Consider the following 15,219-nt stretch of genomic DNA (forward strand, 5'->3'; position numbering starts at 1 on the left):
TCTTTTTTAGATAGCATACCTGAAAAAGTAAAGGTTTTGGGGGAGAGGGGGAGATAATTTGGGATGTTTATTATGCAATATAAATAATCACTTCTAAGAAACACTTAATTTAGTTAATTTCCCTTACTTCCCTTGTTTAGTTGTGGCTGATGTGCATCTCTCTATCATCCATGAGAGGAGGGGGGATTGAAGTTAGGGCCACAGGAAAATGAACAGGAACACACTTTATTTTTTGAGTGCTTTAATGCCATTTTGTTATTAATGAGCTGGTGATAATTCATTTTGAAACATCTCCCTAGCCCCGAACCCAGTTTGCTATTACCTTCTTCCCTTTTTTCTTCCCTACTATTTTCTTTTTCTGACAGAGATGGCAGGATATGAGTTTCTTTTATAGCGAAAGAAGGGAAGAAGAAAGGGAAGCATTTCATTTTCTCCCTTTTTCCCAACTCTGTACGCTTGTATCTGTTTGACTAATTATGGCAATCAGGAATAAAATCATTCAGAAATCAGTTGTTAGTTCAATCAAATAGTTTGTTGGACACCTTTGGATTGGTTTAACTATCTAAATCTTTGTGCTGCTCGTGTGGGTAGTGATAGCCATAGTGATTTGACTGTATTGAATTTAAGTAGATTGTAAAAGTTGAAGATGTCTCATAGCCCGTGTTCTCAACATCATAGAAAATAATGACAGTACCTTACATGATGTAACCTTTTACACCTATGTACCTTGATTTATTCCAGCGGCTTGCTAAATGACAGTTGGTAGGGAATAAGACAAAAAAAGACAACAGAAGAAGATAGAAAAGGGAGTAACAGGAAGGAACAAGTAGAGGAAAAGATTTTAAATGTGAAGAAGGAAAGAGGGTTGTATATACATGAATAGCAATGGTAAAATTGGTATATGCTGGATGATAACTCCTAGCTTAGGGCCAAGTCTGAAGTCCACGAAGCAGTCATTTGCCTTATAATATCCTAGCTGCTTCTTTTTGGTAGTGGAATGTGCCAAGAGTGATGAGAGGGTGACTCACAGAACAGGATTCTTCCAAGCCGGAACATGTGATCCTTTGAAGCCATGAGGTCTGACCACATCCTTGTTCATCCTCATTCACTTAGCAGTGCTTGTGTTCTAAGTGAACATGCCCCAGATTTCACAATTCCTGTAGATAGCAGCTTTTGTAGAATGTCCACTGTGTGCAGAACACTCTACTGTGTGAAAGGTAGTAGTGAAGTGAAAGGATATAAATGAAAAAGAAAAAAAGTGTTTGTCACCTTTGTGAAATTTGTGGAATCACTTAATGTGTTGATTGAGAGTTCCTTGCGGGTTGGGATGGTTATTAGTTAACGTTTCTATCCTTTCTACTTCCAGATGGAATTAAGTTAGAATTAATAGGACAGAGTTACAGCACTTCCTTACCAGGGCTGATGTGAGGAACAAGAGAAATATTGTGACGTGCTTAGTCCAGTGCCTGGCACATACTCAGTGCTACATAAATGTTAGCTATTACTATTATTAATAACAGAAAAACATTAATGCAAGATGAATCATTTAGGATGAAAAAGAAGGAAGTCCATTTGAATTCACAAAAGAAACTGGATGTTTTCAGCTACTTAGGCAGGACAGATTATAACCCTTGAACAAAAATTTAGCACTGTTTGTTGGCAGTTAAGACAAAAAGGGAATGTCTTGGATTCCATGATTTTCATTTTCTAACGAGATGGAGAATCGGATTATCACTCTCAGTAGCTTATTGTGTAGCAATGTGGTTGAGAACATCCCTTTCTTACTTGTCTTGGTGTCAGTTACCCTATTTCAGTAGTAGAAGTCTGAGGTTCGCTCTCCAATACTGAGATTGCAGTGAGAATGATCCTTACTGCAGTCCGCTCCCTTCACTTTAAAAATTTACTTTTCTATTCCCTACCTTAAGAAAATGCTTTTGCAAGGAAGTGCACATTGTAGCAGATGGGTATCTTTCTTTTTCTATAATGCCATCATCTTTAAACATTTCATCGTACATGTTGATAACCCTTCCAATTTCCTGGTCTCGTCAATCCTTTCACTTCTTTAATTCTGTATATTCTATCCATTCTACTTAGGCCATCAACCCGTGTAGCTAGTACTGAGAATTTCATCCTCAGAAATTCCCATCTTTCACTGTCCATTATTTCTCTTTAGTCTCTACTTTCATCTGTGACCAGTTTGAAAGTCATGATCAACCATTTCAGTTCTCTCTCTGCTATAGCCTTGAAACCCCTAGCCTCTTAACCTTTCAAACTTCAGTTCAGTAATTCAGTACTTATATGATTTCTGTAATCCTGTTCCTGGACTATTACTAGAGAAAGTCAGGAAACTGCTGTGATGTTCAGTTCATAACCTCATCAAGACCCTCCTTTAATGCTGCTCTGCAGGTTTTTCATTAAACTCTTGCTGCTTCTTCGTTACATTTTCCATAGTAGCAGTTCTCAGTATTTTGTGTTCTACTCAAACCTCCTAACACTGTCCTTGCTATCTTTTTCTTTTCTTTTTTAAAGATTGGGTCTTCCCATTTTGCCTAGGCTCGAAGTATAGGAACTACTCACTTGGGCCTGATTTGATCTTCTTTCTTCCTGAGCTGGGCCAGTTGACTCCTTAGGCAAACTGGTATACCCCACTTTCTTGCTTCCTCTCCTGGAAGCTCACCCATATTGATGCTAAACCTTGTGGGTATTCTATGTGATCTTTCTCAGTTGTCTTCCTCTTCTTTCTCGGAGGAGAGAGGTAACTGCTTCCCCCAGAAGTGAGTCACCTCTGCGTCTGCTTTTGGCCCATCCCCTGTACCTCCAGGTCACTGCATCATCCATCATTCTCTCTTTCCTAGACATTTTTCATCCTTTCCCTCAATTTATTCCTTCTATCCCTATAAACCCTGTTGGGTCTCTATTATCCACTGAGTATGTATTATGTGCAATGTACCCCACCTGGCTCTACTGGCAAAGCTCTCTTTCCTTGACCCATCTACCAGGTCAAATTGCTGCCCGTCTGTTTTTTCACTTTCACTGCCATACTTTTAGAGAGTGCAGTCTCCACCTTTGACTCCCTCCACCTCTTTGCCATCCACATACTAACCAATTCTTTGGATTCTGCCTTTGTCCCTTCAGTTTTACTGAAAATAATCTCTTCTAATTGCTACATTTAATGACCTTTTCTTAATCTACACCTTCTTTGGCTTTCTTCCAGCATTTGCCCCCGCATAATAACTCCTCCATCCAGACAGCAGCCCCTTCCTAGGTCTTCTCCTCCCTCATCAGTGGCTTTGGTTTATTTTGCAGTATCTTTTTTCTCATTTTACTCCCTATGTGTAGTTACATTCTAAAGAATCCTCTTCCACCTCCTTTTCTTTTCCTTAGATTTTTTCTTTGGTGATCCCATACCGTTCCACAGTTTCAGTGATGATTTTCTTCATAAATCTGATACTCAAGTCTGGGTCACCACGTCTGACCTCTTTCCTGAACTCCAGACCCACATTACCACTTGGCTAATAAAAATTTCCACCTAGATATCCTGCTGGTATCTGAAATAATAATTAATAATAACTAACATTTACTTGTTATGTTCCAGGAAGCAGAGTTTGGCATAGCATTAAATCTGCAAACGAATTGAGCTAATATTGTCATTTTTATTACATAGCGTGGCGCATTAAAATTCAACGACTCCTCTTCCAAATACGTAAGTATTGCTTTACGTCTGTAAGGAACGTTCCCTAACTGTAGTTAGTGAATCTTGAGCATGTTCTGGTAGATTGATTCCCAAGTATTTTGTAGTTCATTTGAATGAGATTGCCTTTTCTATCCATTTCCTACTAGAAATACTGATAATTTTTATGGTTTTATTTTATGTCTTAATATTTTACTGACACTGATATCCAAATGGAGAGGGGGGAAAGTTGTATATAAAGTGTCATGTCTGCAAATAGGGAACATTTTCTCTCCAATTTTTTGATGTTTATCTTTAATTTTTTCTTTATTATTGTTTTCTCTGGATTTTCTAGAACTAGGTCAGATAGTCATAGGAGACTCTCCTTGCTTTACCTCTGTATGTGTTGAGAAATCTGATGCTTCTCTAGTGTAACTGATGCTAGCTTTGGGTTTTACATATCCTTTTAAGCTATATTAAAAGTGACTCTTCTATGCCAATTCTTCTTAGAGTTTTTAGGAAAATGAGTGTTGTATTTTGTCAGAAGTGTTTAAAATAACATTTATTGATATATTTGTGTGGCTTTGTTTTTTTAAGGTTATGCTAATTATTTTCCTGATAGAAAACTTAATGTAAATCCAGACTGCTCATAGCAACCAAGTGAGAGTTTTTGGACATGTTACTGTAGCTTTTTTTACTAGAATGTTATTTAAAATCTTGCATAGATATTCATTGGTGATATTGGTCCATCATTCTTTTTCTGCTTTATCTCACCCTAGTTTGGGTGGTAGGACTATTATATTTGTCTTATAAAAGCAATTTTTGTAGCGCATTTTCTTTCTCAGTTATTAAGAACAACTTTTAGTGTAGGTGGAAATAATTTCTTTAAGTGTTTGATAAGATTCATCTAGAGATCTGCTTTCTTTCTTTTATGGAAGCTCATAAATCTGTTGATTTATCCATTGGTAGCTGGGCTTATCCTCAGTCTTTTTGGAACCTTTTGTTTTTAGGGCTTTTTCTTTTATTTGCAGTAGATCGTCTCTAGCTTCCTACCTCAGTCTTTTACTTCTCCTCCTTTTCTTGCCACACAAACCCTTGAGACTGGATATCCTCAGTCTCTTTGAGTTAGAAATTAGTGGCAACCTGGGTGGTACCCTGCCCAGAGGAAACCTCCACATGGAGACACCAGCTGGCTTCTAATCTCTTCTCCTACTATGGAATCTCTTCCTCTGTGGCGCCTTCTGTATCTCCCTCCTCCCTCTCCCCCGTGTTGTTCCTTTTTTCCTTTGAAGGCCTGGAGTATTACTCCTTTTACATACTAAGAGAAAGTCAGACTATAATACTGCAAAGGGGTGACTGAGCAGAGGGCCCTGCAGCTAGACCTATGAGGATGTTTATACTGGCTTGGGGCCCAATGAATGTGGTAAGTGGTGACTTTAATTATTCAAGTTCTCCAGTGTTTTTATTGAGGCCTTTACCTTTTTCAATGTTTGTTTTCTTGTCTTGTGTAATCAGCTTTAATTACCTATTATTTGGATCACATTTTCTGTTTTTGAGAATTTTAGATTGGAAAGATATTATTGTAGTTATTCAGTCGTGTCTGACTCTTTGTGACTCCATGGTCCATCTGTCAGTGGGATTTTCTTGATAAAGATACTGGAGTGGTTTGCCCTTTCCTTCTCCAGTGGATTAAGGTGAAGAGAGGTTAGATGATTTGCCCAGGGTCAAGGGGTCGCGTAATTAGTAAATATCTGAGGCTGGATTTGAGCTCAGGTCTTCCTGACTCCAGGGCCAGTGGAGCCACCTTGCTGCCTTCTGGAGAGGTGTGCAGAAAATGGTGATACCATCTTGCTGATCATGAGACAGTCACTTTTGTTTTAAGCGTTACAGAAACCCTTTACATCAAAAATCTTTTCTGATCCTCACCATAGCACTACAAAGTAGATACTACAGGTATGTCCCCTGTTTTAGAGGTGAGAATCATAGTGAAGACCTGCCCATGTTCACACAGCTGGGAGATATTGTGGGGAGCACTGAAACCCAGGTCTTGTCTGACTCCCAAGTCCAACACTTATTTTGCTGTATCATTCTGAAGAATGATTAAGATGGGGGAGAGGGATGGCTGAAAATGCTTCAGTAACCTTAAAGAAGGTATAAGCCCCCTCTCCCCTTTTGGCGCACTTTGGAGAGTCTGCACATGACTTGTTTGGTGGTGTCCTAGACTGGCCCATTACTTTGCTTTTCTCGTCAGGGCTGGTAGTCTTTTGCCAGGAGAGTCAGGTGAGAATTCTTTATAGCAAAGTAGTGTGGGTATCTTCTGTACCTGGGAAACTTTACCTGTGCCTGTATTTGTATTGCTTTGTGTGTGGGTGTTTCCAGATCCATTATACATACTGGACTGTGGATCTCCCTAGAACTCCAAAGGTATTTTATGGTGATGAATCTCTGATAAAGGGTCGGGAATAGCTCACAACGCCGGAACCATTCTTCTTGAACATATACCTGTAGAAGAGGTCTTGAGACATTACTGGGGTAATTGTTTGGTAGTAAGGGTATAAACCACAAAGTGACCAAATTCTCCATACAAATTTTTCAGTGTGAATACAGTAAAGGAAATGAGCAACCACCTAAAAATGCAAATTATTCTGTTTCCATAGAAATATCCAAATTAGTTAAAGAATAATAAAAGAAATACCGGAAATCACAGAGCAGTCTAGGTTTCTATGAAAAATATTTTCAAAGTGTGTTGGGTAACAACTGTTAACATATCTATCATACTCAGAAGTCACAAATGAACTTCTCTGAAAAACCTCAATCCAACCTCATTTTGAAAAAAAATCCAAACAAGTTAGTGCTCTGCCAGAATTAGTATGTTAAAATTCATTTCCTCATGTCTGCTTTTAGTAGTAGGCCTTCAGACATATCCTCAGCTACTCATTTTTCCTCATTGTTGAAGCACGGTATGAATTTTTTTTCCATTTTAAAAAAAAATTTAACAAATCCTTCTTAAAGAATAGTTGAAGATGCCCTCACATGAATATTGATCATTGGCAAAGGGTCCCAGATATTTTTTAAAAATTACTTTTCCCTTTTATTACATATTAAATAAAATGGAAATAGTCTATATAATACATGTAGTTTCCTTTCCTACCAAGAATATAACACTTTCTCCCCACCCCAACTAATTTCATACTTGACTTTCATTATATTTTAACTCATTAAAACCACTTCTTTGAAATTAATAAAATATGTCAATTTTGCTAGATCTGTGTTTAGGTTTGAAAATATTATTAATATTTATTATCTTGTTATTATTAATCTTGTTAATACTTAGCATAATTTATGGTGTTAGGATTTCACCTTTATTTTATAGAGGCTAAGATACAGAAAAATAGGTTTCTGAATATGAGATACTTAAAAATCTACGACAGTAGTTCTTCCATGCATTAGGACACACCTTTTGCCTTCTTTTCCCTTCTGCACCTTTGGACTTCCAGACAGGTCATATGCCTAAGTATGGGGAACTATGTTTATACTACTGTGTGTTTGAGTGTGTGTGTGTGTGGGGGGGAGGTGTAGGTATCAAATAAGGCAATCTGTATTTTTGTCAAACTCACACTTGTTTTCTAAAAGGGGTAATAAGAACTTAATCTCTTAGAGAATATTGCTTGTAATGGTAGGACAACTCCACATGTCATAATATATAACTCTGCACATTTGAGTCTTAAAATTTCATTTATATGTCTCAAAGAGGGTCTGTTATGAAACTGGTTTGAAAATTTAAAATTTAAAAATGTTTCTCCATGAAACGATATAGATGGGTCTAGAGCAAGATTATTAAACATTGACATTGCAGTTCACTGGTACACATATATAGGATGGTAGAATCAGGTGCCAAGTGTGTATGGAGATGGGTGAGGGGATACAGAGGATTTCATATTTCTATATGATGAAGGTCAGATTTTGACTTTCATTAGAAAGTTCCATTCCTTAGGAATTTGTCATAGCAATTTATGAGATCCTCCCAGAATACTGTTAGATGACTCAGAAATTTGTACTTGGTACTGAATTAAAACCTTTTCTCCTGAAATCACCCCACCCGTATGAAACATTCTTACTCATAAGAGCTTCCTTCAACTTTCAGCTGCTTGTAGGATAAGGATCTAATACAAATTCTCTGCTCTTTGAAAGTTTCCATCTGTTTCTTTCAATTCAGATATATCTGCTGGATACTTTTGTTTTCCACACTAGTGTAGGGTGAAAGCATGGCACACTGGAAGTACAGTACATTTTCTCTCTTTTTCTCCTCTGTATATAGAACCCCCTCATTGTCTAACTGTAGTATCTATCCATGTTATATACACTGATGGACTAACTCATAAACTGAGTGTGTGTTTGTACATATGTATATATAATGTGCACACATATACATACATCTACACATCTACACAAGTGTTTGTATGTAATATCTGCATATATGGAAATAGATATAAATGCATACACACATATATACCCACATACCAGTGTAGTGGCCACATAAGTGGAGAAGGGGACGTATTTGAGAAATGTTGTGAAGGTAGACAAGACTTTTTTTTTTAAACAGAGGAATCAATTATTTCATTCTCTTCATTTTAAAGAGAAAAAAACCCTGAAGTCCAGAGAAAGGAAAGCATTTGGCTAGAGTCACCAAAGGAGTTCAAGTTGTAAACTTAATTGTGGTGGTGGTGGTTGTATTTGTCCTTCGTTCTAGAAGAGGACCATGACATGGTGACATGATGATGATGACATGACTTGCAATTGACTTTGATTTAAGGGAAGGAAGGCTGTGCAAGGTCACCAACCTCACTTTCTTCTCCTGAGCCATCTGGGTCCAGGGGCCAGATATTCATCAGGATGACTGGAGATGGCCCAGGATGCAATGGGAGACCCTGGCCCTTTTAGGCTAAAGTCTTATCACATTATCACTTTGAGTGAGATATATCCATTCAAGGAATAGACTTCTTTAAGTTACTCAAGGTATAAACATCAACCAAAGCAGATATTAAGGTTCACAATCAAGGATAAGAAACAGTTTCTCATAAAACACGCAAACTCACGTTATTTTTAATAAAACAATGAGATAATAACTATAAAATTTAGTTTCCAGGTCTCCTGAGCTTTTTAGTATGAATTTTTTTCAGATTTGGATGCTATTACTTAAATAGTTGCATCCTGTATATTGTTGTGCAAACTCTTCTCTATCCATTGTGTATCATGGGCATCTTCTATTTATTTCGTTCAATCCATGAAAATCTACCTTTTCTCCCTTCCACTGCTCTCCCTTCCCTCATTGAGAAAGCAAGAAAAATTAAACTCCTGTTATAAACATATATAGTCAAGCAAAATAATTCTCACATTGCTTGTTTCCAAAAATTCTATCTCAGTCTGCGCTCTGAGTACATCACTTGTCTATAGATGTTGGGCAATTTAACTCTTGCTTCATCTGTTCCCACGATTCTAGTTAAATCTGTACCTAAAATATGTTTTTCTTTGAAGCTGTGCTTGTAGATGATTTGGAGTAATCTTATAGGTTTATGTCCTGAGTATACCTGTTACCACAAATAATAGCTTTTTATGGTTTATTTTGTTATTCATTCTTCTGGCCTACTTCTTAATCTCCAATTTTGTTAGGTCCAGACACTCCCTACTTCTGGAGGGAATGTCTTGGCTGAACTTGTGTTCTCTAGGATCCTGTAGCTGCTTTCTCTAGGTATTTACGGTTACATTATTCCAGAATGTCATAGACAGCTCAGGTGGGGGACCTACAATTGTAATTGCTCTCAGAGCAGTCTGATGTCAGTCGAAGTCTGATTGCTGTCTTCCTGGTGTGAGCTCTACAAATTACTGATCTTGCCATAGGTCTGAGTAACATATCTGTAGGCTTGCTTTTTATTGGAGTTCTAGTAGACTGTCCTAAGCTTCATTATAGGCGGCATACTGTACTTAAGGCTGGAATTAATGGCCTCCTGTACTCCTGCTCCTTACCAAACCATATCTCTTATTACTAACTTGGATTCTGGAATAGGAGATGGGGAATGGGTTTTTGGTGATTCCAGTCCAGTCTTTAGGATAGATGAGATTAGACATTAGAGGGCATAGAAAAGGTTTTTAATTAGTGACTTATCTCAAAGGAAAGCATTAACTCAAAGATCTCTGCCACAGCTCTAAAACTTTTTTCAGTACTGAGGAGAACAATGACATAAAGCAGATTATCTTGACAGGAGAATGCTGTGATGTAGAAAGTGAGTCTTTGTCAGGTACTTCTTGAAATAAATGAATCATAAATCACTGAGCAAAGTTATAATTCATCCAGAGTGTACTTGGGATATTATAATTGGATTTATGTGGTAAGGATTTCCTTATCCTTCATGGTATCTTATTTTCTTCTTAAGAAGAGAAAGATTTGAGTCACAGGCTTCCCAAAGATATTTATAAAATGAATGCATTGGTTTAACGTTTTCCAATAAATATACTTTCTAATTATTGCATTCTTTATAGAATATCTCTCTTGTCCTGTGGAAACACTTGCCAGTGGTCATACCATCCCGGAAACAAAATTTCCCCATTTCTTTCCTTTTTTCAATCCTCCCTCTGGCTTCCCCACCTGTTTTTCTGTAGTCTCTCTTCTTTGTGAGAGACTACAGGAATTATTTTCCGCTCATTGAAAGCCTTTGACTTAAGGCACATCATATATTCCTTTCTATCTTCTTTTTCTCGTCTTCGTTTTACGTGGCCTCCTATTCTGTGATTTAGTTCCACAAAACATTTTGTTTCTTCTGTTGGCAGGTTTTTGCGAGGATGAGTCCATGATCTTTCAGGCCTGTTTGTCCATCATTTATTCTATTTGCTGCCTTGTGTGCATTTAGAAAAAATATCTTAGAGATCTCTTAGTTATTTTGTTGTCATCCTTGGTCACTGTACTTGTTTACTCTTCTTGTATTTCTTTTGTAGAATGTATTTGAGAAGCAAATTCAGGTCTGGATTTTTTCTAGGAATGTTTTCAAATGCTACTTTTTATTGTGTTCATCTTTTTTCATTATTTGTTGAGTTTAGGTTTATAGGGTAGGTCACCTAGGGATTATTTTGCTCTTTGGAATACTTTACGTTATTACCTGTGGTTTTTGGCTAGTGCAGAATTGTCTTGTGTTATTTCAATTTCTTTTTCTTTAAATTTGAAGTTCTTTCTTCTGATTGCATGGTCTGTTACACTTAAGAAAGATTGCCTTGGCAGCTGAGGGTGGAATGTAGTGTAGAGAGACTTGAGGCAAAGAGCAGTTACAAGGCTACTGGCATCAGCCCAGGCTATTGAGAGGTGATGAGGGTCTGAAGTAGAGTTGTAGCTATTTGAGTAGAGAGGAGGAGACATACCTGAGAGATGTTGCAAGTAGAATAGACAAGATTTATGAAGAACTGAATATGGGGGGTGAGTGAGCGTGAGGAGAGGAGTGACTGAGGCTGGGAGCCTAGGTGACCAGGACAGTACAGTGGTGGTGCCCCTAATAATCAAAGGGAAGTTTTGGAAGAAAGTTCCTTTGGAGGAACTGGGTTCATCTATGGCTCTAACATTTGCTGTTTGTTACCTCGGGTGAGTCATTTAACCTCTCTAGATATGTGCCTTCATTTGTACAATGAGAAGTTTGATTCTGGTAGTCTCTGAGGTTCCTTCTAGCTTGAGATCTGTGATGTGACCATGAATAACCCTGTGGCATCACTGTCCCCATTTTACTGATGAAGACACTGGCATCTGAAGAGATAGGAAGCAACTTTCTCTTGATCACACAGAAGTAAGTACCAGAGATGGGATTTGAACTCAGGTACCTTCTGACTCAAGAGCAATGCTTTTTCTACCACATTATGTTTGGGTCCCTATCAGATCTTCAACGTTGACCTTTTTAGTGTTGATTTTAAAACTCCGAGTTATTGAATCTCACTGATGTGTAAACCTCAACAAATCATTGTTATTTAAATTGCTATCGTTTTATTAAATAAGTACAAAATTGCTAGTGTATTTTATTGGTTTCATTTTTTCAATTTGGAAGAAGAGCCAAATGAAGGTAGCAACATATAATCAAGTTTATCTGTAAAGAAATGATGATATGTGAAAACCAGTCAAAACACTTGTTCTGTCACATCAGTTTGAAGTAAAATGAGTTGGGGCAAATGTACTTATATAAATACTCTGCCTAATGTATTAACAGATCCAGATAAATATGATTTTAAGCAAAACAAATTGTGAGGGATTGGGAGTTCCATAGGACAATGTTACGAATGGAATTCAGTTGAATTCGATGTACTGTTATAAATTGGTGGATGGTCTAGAATCAAGATTTAGAATCTAAACCAACAATCAAAACCCTTTAATACAAGGATTTGTTCTGTAAAACTTGGACTCAGTCAAAAGGCCACACCCATGGACCTAGAAGGACACACGTGGCCTCAAGGCTGCCAGTTCCTCACCTCTGATTTAGATAGAATGAGATTCATGAGCAGCCTTCAACCATATTTCCATGTTTGTATAGTCTTCTAACATAGCCCAGTTCTGAAAAAAAAAAGTCATCTTTATCTCATTCTTCTAACAGTTGTATTTTTGTGTTTATGTATATATATGTACACACACACACATCTGTATATATGTGTGTGTATGCAGTAGCATATGTATATAACATGTAAGTAAATATACATAGGTTGGGAATGTGTGCTCAAAATTGTTTAACTAATAGGGTGTGTCATCAAACAAATTTTGAGTCTACTGCCCTAGAGGATCATCAAATCTCTGATAGTACTATTCAGAAGAAAGTAGAAAATTTAATTAATAATAATTAATAAATTTGTTGGTTAAACTAATAGTGGAATCCTTCCTACTAACCATCAGGATCATTTAATAAAATCTGCACTACTTTAGGCCAAACAACGTTTGGATTTTTGCATGGAATGCCACTAGTAGAACATCAAGTAAAGGACATTTACTACCTCCTGGTGCAAAGAATTTGGTGGGCTGTTGGTGTCTGAAGTATTTAATTGTGTTCTTTGAACTCCAGGGTTTAAGCTAGGTCTACAGACTAATTATATGAGGAGCCATTGGTCCACAGCCTGTGATTTAGGGATTTAAATGGTTTATGGGTTAGATGGCGTAGTGGATAGAGTACTGGACTTTGAGTCAGGAAAATTCAAGTTCAAATCCTACCTTAGACATTTAACAGTTCTGTGACCCCCAAGCAAATCACTTAATCTCCATGATTCAGTTTCCTGCTATGTAAAGTGAGAGAATTGGATTTGATGTCCTCTACGTTCCCTTTCAGCTCTAAATCTATAATCTGACGACATTTTTATTCTTTTTGCTTCTCTGATAAATAAAGCACAGCCTGCAGTGGAGGTATGCTTGTATGGTAAGTTCCATTTTGCCATGCTCACTTGTTTGGAGTACAGTGAAGTAAAGCAGGTAAGGGAAGAAGAACTGCAATCTCCTGTTGAATGGGGGCTAAGCCCAAAGATTCATGGGATAAATGAAAGACCATTGGATGAAAGGCCTGGGCATGTTCAGCTTGGACAAGAGAAGATCCAGAGGGGATGTAGCTCCTCATGTGGAAGGAAGATTACAATTGCTCTGTCTGGCCCCTGGGGTCCAATGAGCGAGAACTGCTAAGAGGCAAATTTGGGCTGTCTAAAAGTGGCATGGACTGCCCTGTCCTTTGGAGCTTGAAACTTGATATTTTCTTTTTTACAACTGGCTGAATTAGTGGTTTTATTTTTAACTTGTAAATAATTTGTCAAAAATTAATTGATTCTCTTCATAATTATGCTGGCAGTTCTTAGGAGTATTTCATCTTTGCCTTCCTCTTTATCTTTGCCTTCGTCTTCCACAAATGTTTTATCTTGAAAAGATAACTATTACTAAAAACCCTTCAAATGTTTAGTATTGCTAATTCTAAAGCAGTTTACCTGCTTGGATATAGACTTCAGTACCTTTTCTTCTATCTCTTACATATCCTCACATATCATTATAATAAAGGGTGACTTTTCATGATCATCGATCTGATCACTTCAGTTACAGGTCCAGAAACAGAAATGTCTTTGAACTTTTCCAATTTGGAAAAAAGAGTTAATCTAATGATCTTCATTTTCTTCTGCCTGAATTAAGGTAATCGTTGATAGAAAGTAGAAATATAGTAATAATAGATAACATTATTTTTTAGTACCTTAAGGTTTGCAAAGTACTGTACGTATCATTTCATTTGATCCTCATAACAACTTCTAATCTTTTCCAACATCAGGATCTTTTCCAAGATGGTACCGATTAATAGTTGTTTTTTTAGTAGTGCTGCCAGGCTAACTACATTATTCCATTTATTTATGTACTTAGTCCAGTTTTAAAGAGATAAGTCTTGTCATCAAACCACGTGTCATATAACCATTCAACTTCAGTAAAATTCCATGCTTGAGCTCTAAGTGATCAAACAAAATAGTCACAAGAAAAATCATGTTTATTATCAAGACAGGAAGCAATTACACTTTCAGAACATGTTTTTCTTTTTGCTTGGTAGATTCTAGGTTGGTTTTGGTGGGGGGCAATCTTGTGGTTTGACAGGTGATTTGTGTTCATACATGACATATATCATGGAAAAGACATTGAGATCATTTAGTACTTACAGGCTCTTGCCAGATAAAGCAGCTAAGTCTTTAAGAGACTGTAAGGAAAGGAGACCCACACTTCTCTCAATAATCCCCTCTAGTTATCAAGAACACAATATAGCAAAATTATTTTTATAGTACTAAGATTTAATGTACCATTTAAATGTCACCTCCAAGGATATTTTAAGGGTATTAGGAGAGATAGAAATTGAATGCGCCATCATTAAGATTTGGACTGTGTTTTCTAAATAAACCTTTTTAGAAGCAGGAGAAGGAACTAGGCAGCAACCTCTTATATTGTGTTGAGAAAATGAAGAATTCTTGCTAAGGAAAAGGGGAAAACCTATCTCTGCCTTTAAATAAAAGTACCCTTGGAATGAACCCCAGAAGCAAAAATGAACTCTTCTTGTAAATGAAGGGATGGAGACCTGCTCAGGGTGTTAGCTTCTCTGCGCCATACAGGCTTAGCAGGTTGTGAGGGCACTGCAAGATTAACTCCCCAGGGATTACACAGCCTTGGAATCTAGACTGTCCTAACTTTGAGGCCAGCTCAAAGTGGTGGATAGCCACCATGTCAGTGGTAGAATTCTTACCTGCTGCTAGAGGTACTGAATACATTGGGGGAAAGGGAAGGACAAGAATGGAAGGAACTGTATCCCTGAAGTGCTATCGCTTGCTTACATGTATACTATTACTTGAATCAGAATGGCAGTCTATGTTGTTAAAGAAAAAAACCCTATACATCTAAAGTTGGAAAATTGGAAAAATCTTTCAGCTTCAGTGTATTCAGTGTCTAAATTAGTCTGATTAGTCACGTAAACACCTCCTAGTGGATCGAGGCTAAGCCACTTTGAAAGTTGGAACGGACTTGAGTGGCCGTC

This window comes from Notamacropus eugenii, chromosome 3 (genome assembly GCF_028372415.1).
Source record: "Notamacropus eugenii isolate mMacEug1 chromosome 3, mMacEug1.pri_v2, whole genome shotgun sequence".
NCBI lineage: Eukaryota > Metazoa > Chordata > Mammalia > Diprotodontia > Macropodidae > Notamacropus > Notamacropus eugenii.